The sequence below is a fragment of the Bidens hawaiensis genome, unplaced genomic scaffold (assembly GCF_021521415.1).
Source record: "Bidens hawaiensis isolate Kalapana, Puna unplaced genomic scaffold, B.hawaiensis_p1.1 tig00032112_1, whole genome shotgun sequence".
NCBI lineage: Eukaryota > Viridiplantae > Streptophyta > Magnoliopsida > Asterales > Asteraceae > Bidens > Bidens hawaiensis.
Genome location: NW_027495451.1, coordinates 44,552 through 54,291, shown reverse-complemented (window position 1 = coordinate 54,291; position 9,740 = coordinate 44,552). Strand labels below are relative to the sequence as shown.

At 31.7% G+C, this 9,740-nt stretch overlaps 1 pseudogene across 1 annotated transcript; it reads right to left on the bottom strand.

Moving 5' to 3' along the window:
* Positions 1-253: 253 nt before the first annotated feature.
* On the bottom strand, positions 254-9,531 carry LOC143583054 (GDSL esterase/lipase At5g45960-like; annotated as a pseudogene). The gene is made up of 5 exons (XR_013144089.1): positions 9,051-9,531; positions 8,713-8,843; positions 8,024-8,258; positions 536-803; positions 254-447 (listed from the first exon to the last, which is right to left on the bottom strand). The product of XR_013144089.1 is annotated as a GDSL esterase/lipase At5g45960-like (transcript).
* Positions 9,532-9,740: the final 209 nt, after the last annotated feature.

Here is a 9,740-nt window from a genome sequence, read left to right as displayed (position 1 = left end):
ACTACATGTAACTAACTATAACTAACCAATATAACAGCAGACCGAATAATACACAAGGACGACTATAACTAACTAATCTAACATTGAACATGAAAATACTAATGAACCACAATCCTATATCATCCCAAATTAATAATTAAACGATGCACAATTTTGATTACTATAGTTCGAATCCAAAATACACGGGCGTGTAAAATTCAATACATCTTTTTTTGACAAATGGTTAAAAAAGATAAATTTAAATATTATTCCTTTAGTTCTTGACTAGGTTGTCAAGGACAGAACGAACTGATTCAAAAAATATCCTATACATGGTTTCGGTTGGGTGTATAGAATCCCAAAACACATATTTAGATGCGTCGGGGCATGTACTTGACTTAGGATTGCATAGAACTGTCGTTTCTAATAAGCCAGTCCCACAACAACCACGCTTAACTTCTTTAAACCCTAGAATACAAACACATGTTGTAAAAGAGATAAGCTTGTAGCCATAAAAGTGTTTGTGCCGAACACAATTAAAAGGAAATGAACTTACCATACTTATGGCCTACAATCACATCATATAAGGTTGAATAAGCATCAAAATAGGTTATTCTACCACCATGGTGGGCAAGGTCAAGTTGCATGAGATTTAACCGAGTTTGGAGCATGGAATTGTAAGTCCTCCCTACCGATGAGAAGAAATCGATACAACCGCAATCAAAAAGTGCATTGTCGGAGAAAAGAGTGATGACGATCGGCAAGCAACCCATTGGAGGTAGACCCACAACTCCAATCTTACGAGCTCCTTCATTTCCCAAACCCTAATTATACAAAAAAATAAAGTTCTCGATATAGTGAGAATAAAAAATACGGAGTAATAATAGTAATAAAACAATAAAAAGTTATTTGGTTTTTAAAAGATCGATGGAAACCCACAAAGATCAACAATACTAACTATTCTGTTTTTTTTTTTTTGCCCTGTATTTTACGCAAGATTTGATTTTGTTATTTTCACTACTTAATTTCAACCATTTAATAAGGTATCAAAGGATTCAAACTCCTTCCAAAACTTCTCACCTAAAATTCGTCTTGATACTTCACACACACACACAATGGGTGAAATGGTGCAAAGCGGAGGAAACTACCAAAACTCGACTCATGCATTTTAGACAAGGAGATAAATGTTATGTTTCAGGTCGCACAATCACGTAGCAGGTTATATAATCATGTACCATATATATAATCATGTACCATATATTTGTGATTAAGTTCACATGCATAATCAGGTTCCATAATTCATAGGCATAAATTTTTAAAATTTTTTCGGTTTCTATTTATATTTTGAGTTATGATTTTTTATTATTATTTTTTGAATTTTTTTAGGAGTGGTCACATATCCTTCTCACATTTCTGATTTTTATATCCCCTTGTTTAACTTTTCCCATGTATAGTAACGTTATGACCATATTCCTTTAAGATCAACCAATGTAGTTTATAAAAGACTCGGGTTTGTAATCAAAAAGGGCTAACGTAACAACTTGTTGTTCGTCTTCCTTCTATTTCGATGTAAAATAACACACAAACGATTAATTCGTTGAAATTAAAAGAAAACCCCCTATAATAATAAATAACTAATGATTTACCCGCGTGTTGCGCGGTAAAATCAGTCGGTAAAACCCGGGTGTTGCGGCGGCAAGTCAACGCGAATTCAGTCAATGTTAGCTACGTTCATGATGGTACTGGAACTAAAGCAAAATGGAAACAAAAAAATAAAAATAAAAATAAAATTTGAGGTGGGCGGATGGGGTGGCATTGGTTGGTCCCGGACAACAACAACGAGTCAGCGCGAATTAAGTCGATATTAGCTACGTTTGTTACGGTACTAGAACTAAACAAAATGAAAATAAAATTTAAATAAAAATTGAGGTGGGTCAATAGGGTGACGTCGGTTGGTCCCATACGCTGTTGCAATGACTCTACGACACTCATATAACATATTATAAACTGTTTTAACATATTTAAAATAATGTTTATTCGCTCAGTAAACCCGAGCGTTGGTAAAACACGATCATTGCAGCAGCGAGTTGGCTCGTATTAGGGCGCTATGATGGTGAGTCGGTAAAATCGGGACGCTAGTAAAAATCCGAGCATCCCGATAGTGGGTCAACGCAAATTTTGTCAATTACTGTAATTTCATCTAAATTTGTTAAGGTGCCAAAACTAAAATAAAGTTGAGTAAAACCCGTGGTTTGTAAAACCCGAGCATTGTCTATCTCGAGCATTGTGACGAAGAGTCGACATGAATTGGGTAAAACAAAAAACAAAATGTTAGTTACGAATCTAAAAAAAAAACATTTAATCAATAAAACAAAAATATAAAAAAAATTATTAGACCAATAAGTTGGTACCACTTGACCCAATCACGATTTTGTGCCGCCAACCAAAAACTTTACTATAGATAGATAGATAATAATAATAATAATAATAATAATGATAATAACAACTATTAATAGTAGTTAATAACACACAAGTTGATGGTTACTTATGACAGTTAGACAATAATATAATTATATTTGTTAGCAATTTATCATTTTCTCCATTATTAGACAAATATGTAATCAAAACTAGGTATATTTGGGTATTTTGTGTTATTGACGTCTAGTTAGCTATTAGTCATGTTACAAAAAGTGACTATAGTAGGAAAACACCCCAAAACACCTCTCTCTCTTCTCTTTCTTTACATCTCTGTTACAAAACCCTCAAAATGTGAGCCATCAGAAAATTATGTACATAACTTGTACACCAAAACACCACCCATAATACATGGGGGCGGGTGCTCCCAGACATTATGTCATCAAAACGTCACCATAATGTTCCTACTACGGATGGTCTTGGTATGCTAGTATCCTTTTGAAAGAAAGATTTTAGAGCAGTGCCGCGGGAGGGGGACGTTGTTCCCCGTTTGTAAAATAATTAAACTCTTTAACTATAACTTACAACTTTTAATAAAATTAACAATATCTGCTTTGTTTTACTTTTTGTTAAAATAAATGATGTGGGGTGCATGATCAAAAACACACACACCATGTGATACCTCTATGACTGGTAATAGTCACCGGGCAACTAATTCGGGTATAAAATCTAAACCACAAAATAAAATATGATTTTCTTTCTTTTTTTTAAGTGACTAAATATTATATACACTTAATTCTTGACATTCTATTAAAAGGTATTTCGAAGTAAGAAAATGAAATAACATGAAATAACATAACTTTTACATTTGAAAACTAAATTTCCGGTAACATGACACACGAAGAAAAATAGTATTTAGGAATCCTTTTTTTTTTCTTGTTTTTACAACCTTTCCTAGATTTTCTTCTTGATAGGAATTTAACCCAACCACTTAACCGTTAGGCGTTAAGATGTCCCATTAGAGACAAAATGTACAATCTAATTTCAATGGAGGTTTAGAATCAATGAGGGTGTGCGGGTTTCCAAACCAATAGAAAAGAACTTCATGTAATAGTTCATCATTTGCGTTAAAATAGTGGGCATGCATGTCAACATAAAATCGGTTTACCATATAATTTAGTAAAATTGAGGCAACATTAATACTCTAGTAGTTGACTACCCTTTAAAACTTGAATGATGCATGCGAAGCCTTGGTAATACTTGTTTATCAATTATTAATATCTAACATACTAGTATATAGACAAAGAAGCTTCATAACGACATTTTAACAAGGATAAAGTGATAAAACCCTACGTTTTATTAAAAAAAATATTATATTTTTTTATGTAAAACCCGTCAAGTTAAGTAGTAAACAAAAATATATGTTTTCAAATTCAGTTTACAACAACACGTAAAGGGTGGACCCACTGGTAAATTTTATTTATTTATTATAGTAATCAAATGGTTTGTGTTATTTACATATCTTATCTTACTATATTAATAAATCAAAATAATGATGCTTAGTTGTTATAACCATATTCAATCTTAGCATAAATCTTCTAATCTCTCTTCTTAATTCATGATATTTATGGGTTAAGGATGAAAATAGTTTGACCCGTGAGTTACCCCATTTTCAATATATTTGAAGATATTATGTACACATTAATAACCATTTATAACAATTTAATATCTAAAATATAATTATGCTCAATATATTTTTATTAAAGAAGTTAACATTTTTTTAGCAATAAGGACTCGTGAATTCAGTTTGAATATGCAAAACTTCTCACTTCATATATGCATAAAGTTTTAGTTATGTTATTTAATTTAAACTTCTAATTATGTGATTATTTAATTTTGTATCTTAAGTTTAATATTCTAAGCATAATCATTCTAAACTAACTTTTAAACATTAAAACCATGATTAATTATACCTAATAAATTTGAAGTCATACAATTCATGTTTTTTACCGAAAAATTATAAATCCGAGTTGTTCACTTTTTTGGAAACTGTCAATTCCTTCTTTTTTTTTTTAACTTCATAAGCACCTATCACATAATCAATATTTAATCAGTCTTCATGTTTTTCATATGAATGTAAATTTGAGATTCTAACATTCTTATTGTTTGTACTACATATTTCATTTTTTTACTTTTAATTTTATGTTTTTATTTCAAATAATAGACTTTATTATTATTATTATTATTTGACAAATTTCGTGTAATACACGGGTTAAAAAGCTAGTTTGATAATTTAAGATATGCTAAAATTCTTAGAATATTTTCATAAAAGAGCACTAAAAACATGAAAACCCTAAACCGTCATAAATACATAGTTATTTGAACCATATACAGGTGGAATTACTAAGGTTTGGTGATGATATCTTCGATCCATAAATTTGTGGGTGGGAGGGGTGTCCGCTAATGTACTATAAGTTTTATTAAGTACCAATCATGCAATGTCATGTCATTTACACCATCAACTATCTTAAAACACATTAATTACAAACGAAGCACCCCTCTCAAATACTCTAAAACCATTTTCCATATTTTAAAAGACAATAGTTATAAAGATGATGAATAACAAGGTAGGTGAAGGCTGAGGGCACGTTGCACTCCTCCTTCCTGTACCTAGATTAGGATTAGTGACTATAACTCTCACGCCACTACCCTAATAGTAAGCAGTGGTGTATCCTAAGGGGATGCCTTACCCGATTATGGTACCCACATGATGCGGATCCTACCCTTATATGGAAATGGGGCCAGGTATAATTGAGCTTTATGAGCTAAAAGACAAATATTTAATTGTAGTTAAATTAGTAGCTGGATCAATTCATTATCCCTTAAAAGGCCAACAATGTTGATGTTAACCCAAAGCCTAGGACCACATATAAACCCCCCAATCCTATCTAACTCATTTATGATGTACACTACTTATTCATTTTGTTTCTAGATATATCCTGACCCCTCCATAAAATTATTAAGTTAAAGAGATTATATGATTAAAAATATGGTTTTAATCTTATCACTATTAAACGGTATCACAAATGGACGATTCCGAAACGAAAAAAGTAAAAGAAACGGGGTTCCAACAAAAATCAAAATTATACTATAATAATATTATTTATAATAAAATAAGTTAAAGAGATTATGTGATTAAAAATATGGGGAGAATGTTAATGTGCATTTTAGTCTTAACATGAGAACGTAGAAAATAATACCAATTTATAAAAAAACGAGAACGTAAGAAACAATATCAACTACAATATCAATCTACGTAAACAATTATTTATAATAACAAAGAAAAAAAACCCAAAAATTACAACAAAAGAATCAAAATCAAGAACAAAATAATAGCAGCAAATATCAACAAATACTTATATCAGCAAAAGAAGAAATCTAATAATAACAACAAAATATAAATAAACAAATACTTATAATGTCTCATAATCGAAAATTAGCAACTACGAACAAAAAATAACAGCAAACACTTATAAAAATAAAGCTAATAATAACAGCAAATTGGTTCTCACTGTTTTCATGTTAAAAATAAAATGTATTTGATCTTGTTTAAAAAATATGGTTCTAATCTCACTATTCCATAGTATCACAAATGGATGATGCCGTCGGAAAAAAGGTAAATAAAACGGGTTCCAACAAAACCAACAAAGTTTAGAAAGTTTAGACTATGAAATACTCTTTTTGAAATTTTACCATAATCTATTCGAATTCTGTTGATAATTAGTGACGGATCCGGGCGTTAGGCAATACTCATTTGATTTAACAGTATATATTTAGATCTTTTATCAGTTATATTTTAATTTCCCCCATTTGATCTACTTTACATCAATTTTGAGAAATTAATTAATAAGTCAAAATGGTCACAATATGCATTTGTTATTTCTTTTTTTTAATAGTGCTACGTACATTATAAATAACCTATCTTTGTTATAATAAAATGCCAAACATACCTTCTAAGGCAAAAGCCATAAAATTTGCAAAGTATGATGCATATTGAAATTAACCGGAAGTTTTAAATGTGTGTTACATCAACGTATGCATTGAATACGTGAGCATGTTAATGTATTTCTAACACATTTAAATATATATTGCTATACAAATGAGTATTAGCATAGGTTATATATAATTAATTACCTCTTTTCTAGTAGTATGAACAAATTTAGTTGTTTAAGAATACCAATGGAGTTGATGATTCATTGGTAAAACAAAGTCTTTAAACACTATGAGTTAGGAGAGCTTAGGGGTCTTGGGTCCAAGTCCCGTAGACAGCAAAAATTAAAAAGAAATTTGTTGTTAAAAATATTATTTAAGAGTCAATTACTGTATAAAAAATTATGGATAATTAACATTAGCATTCATTGTTCTAGAGTTTAATCTTTCAGACTGATCATTAATTGTGCTTGACTTTTTACTTTCAATATATATACTTACATAAAAAAAAAAAAACTAAAAAGAAGAAGAAATGAAGAAAACACTATAGTTATTATTTTGAACAATTTATTTATGTGCATTCTAAAAGTTGCATCGTGCTTTTAGATGAGGTGTTATGGGTGTGAAAGACCCTCTACGAAACATTACTACCCCAAACCATTATCATTATAAACAATGTATGCTTAACACTGGTCAAACCATTACTACTCCAAACTATTATGATTATGAACAATGTATGCTTAACACTGGTCAAACCATTACTACCCCAAACCATCATGAATGAACAATGTACGTTTAACACTGGTCAAACCATTGCCACCCCAAACAATCATGAAGTAGGAACAATTATGTTTAACGTCGGTCAAACCATTACTACCAAATATATAGGAGCCAAACAAAGTAAATGCCTCTTTGGGCACTAGTGCAGTAATGAATAAGGAACAACTCTAAATAGTGGCGCCAACTATAAATCTAACTAATCACGATACCCACTCATTTTTATTAAAAAGAGTTTTAATAATAATAATAATAATTGTGTTTTCAGTTAAATCATTATGCGACAGTTAGTGAATGGCCCCTATACCTGCATAACAGTGACGTGACGATTAGTGAATGCCTTCCATAACGCTCATTCTTATAAGTTAAAATCAAATTCAATTAATAAATATAAGTTTTTAAACATAATGCCTTCGATCTAAATGGAATTACCACCTAAAAAGTATTAATTATAGATTAATATAGAAAAATGCATATATATCTAATAAGTATATCTGCCAAAATTCATGAATTCATTTACAATCCTAGATGAATGATCTGAAAGAACGAAAAAGAATATGAAGGATAATGCACTTAAAATTTGGTGTGTGTGTAGGGATCATGAATATGACACATAAGCAGGATTCGAACATGTGACCTAAATACTTTTAGGTGAACTTAATTAAGGTATTCACAGTTATAGTCACGGCAGTTTGTACTTCACAAATAACTTTTATTTAGTAGTTTTATATATGGGAGTAATTTAAGCCATTTACTATTAGAAAAATAAATATCCGTTAGTTTTATTGGTTATTTTGTAAGATGACTGATGACATGTACTCTTGAAACAAAACATTAAACTACCACAGTAGAAGAAACAAACCTGTAAGAAATCCAACTGTTGTTTCATCACGAAATCCATGTAGGCGGGAAGATTGTATTTTTGTCTTCTAATCGGTAATGTAAAATAATTAACGACGAAGTCGTTGGTACCCCGCACTCACGATAAAGAGTGCATTGTTAACAAGCTCCATTGTTTTCGCAATCCCAAGTTTTGCGGCTAATCTTGTTTTGTACTCTCTGAAATACTCTAATTGTCGTGGCAATGGAATTACGTTCTGGAAAACAACATCGATAACTGAATGCACACTCAATAACACACATGCATACGGTAAACACTTTAACTAAGAATCTATTCTTAAGTTATTTTTGTCTCATTTCCTTTCTTATAAATTAATATATCTTGAGTCTGAAGAAACTTATTTAGTTTTAGAATAATGGTTATCTTATAGCTACACCATCCCTAACGGCCATCTGCAAAATACTTAGACGGTCGTTTTGACCAAAAGGTAAAATTGTGAAAGTAATCGGTCACAATGGTTGCTTAAACAATATATGGACAATTGTTTGGACCACAGGGTGGTCAAACTCTGAAAATTACTGAAAGACCGTTTGTCCAGATAGCCGTCAGACCTTTAACCGGATGACCGTTTGAAACGGTGCGATTAGATGTCAGACTGTGTTTGCGCGAATTGTGTTATGTAAGTATGGAGAGAGAGGAGAGAGAGAAACGCTTATTGTTGGTGTAAGAGGATCAAATCCGGATCCAGCAGAGGCAAAACTAACACCAGTCATCAAATCGTGAACAGTAAGTGAAGGGTCCAAATACGGAGGGATATTATCCTTAACACCAAGATACCTAGCTACACACATCCAAACCAATAGCATTTATTCAAAACATGTTAAAAACCAAGAATGCATCATCCAGGACCTACCCTTGCGTACAAGGGTCAGCCGTCTCGTGTGAATTTTTTTTAGTACTATAAAAGTGTAATATTCTCAGCCATTATATAGTGATAGTCAACTGGGAAAATTTCCGACCAATGACATCAACATATGTGACAACTTACCAATCAAATCACTAGCCAGCAGACCATTTGTAAACCTTCCGGTTGGTTTCTTGTTCGGAAAATCTCTCCCATAAGGTGGGAAATTACCTTTGAAAGGAGTCAAAATGAAGTTATTGTTTCCAGGGTCAGAAGTGGAGTCACCAAACACCAAAACAGCAGAAACCTTAGGACCTTGTGTGTGGGCATAGGAGATGAAGATAAGATGAACATGGAGTAAGAAAAATGTAAGTTTCAGAGAAGAAATCAAATGGGAAATTGACATTTTGGAAGGAGATTCAAGGAGAGTAGATATGATGCAACTACTATAAAGAACAGTGGTATAAAGATTGTTAAACTTGCGTGCATACTTATAATATCACGGTCTTCCAAGTTTGGTTGGTTGGTTTGACTATATGTTTGCATATTCACCCTCTAGAATGGTTGTTTAACTTTATATAATATATTATTTTTACTAGCTAATTTATTACGTACACCACCAACCAATATGACATATAGTATAGGATGTATTCAATGGTGTAGACACTAGACAGTACATAAATACACGAACATTAATATGCAACTGGTATTTTACCCGGCGCAAAAATATACGAACATTAATATATAACTGGTGTTTTACCCGACGCTTTGCATCGGGCAGGTCGAATAGTGCGTAGGGGAGGTTGGATTTGTTTATATACCCGTCACTTTGCA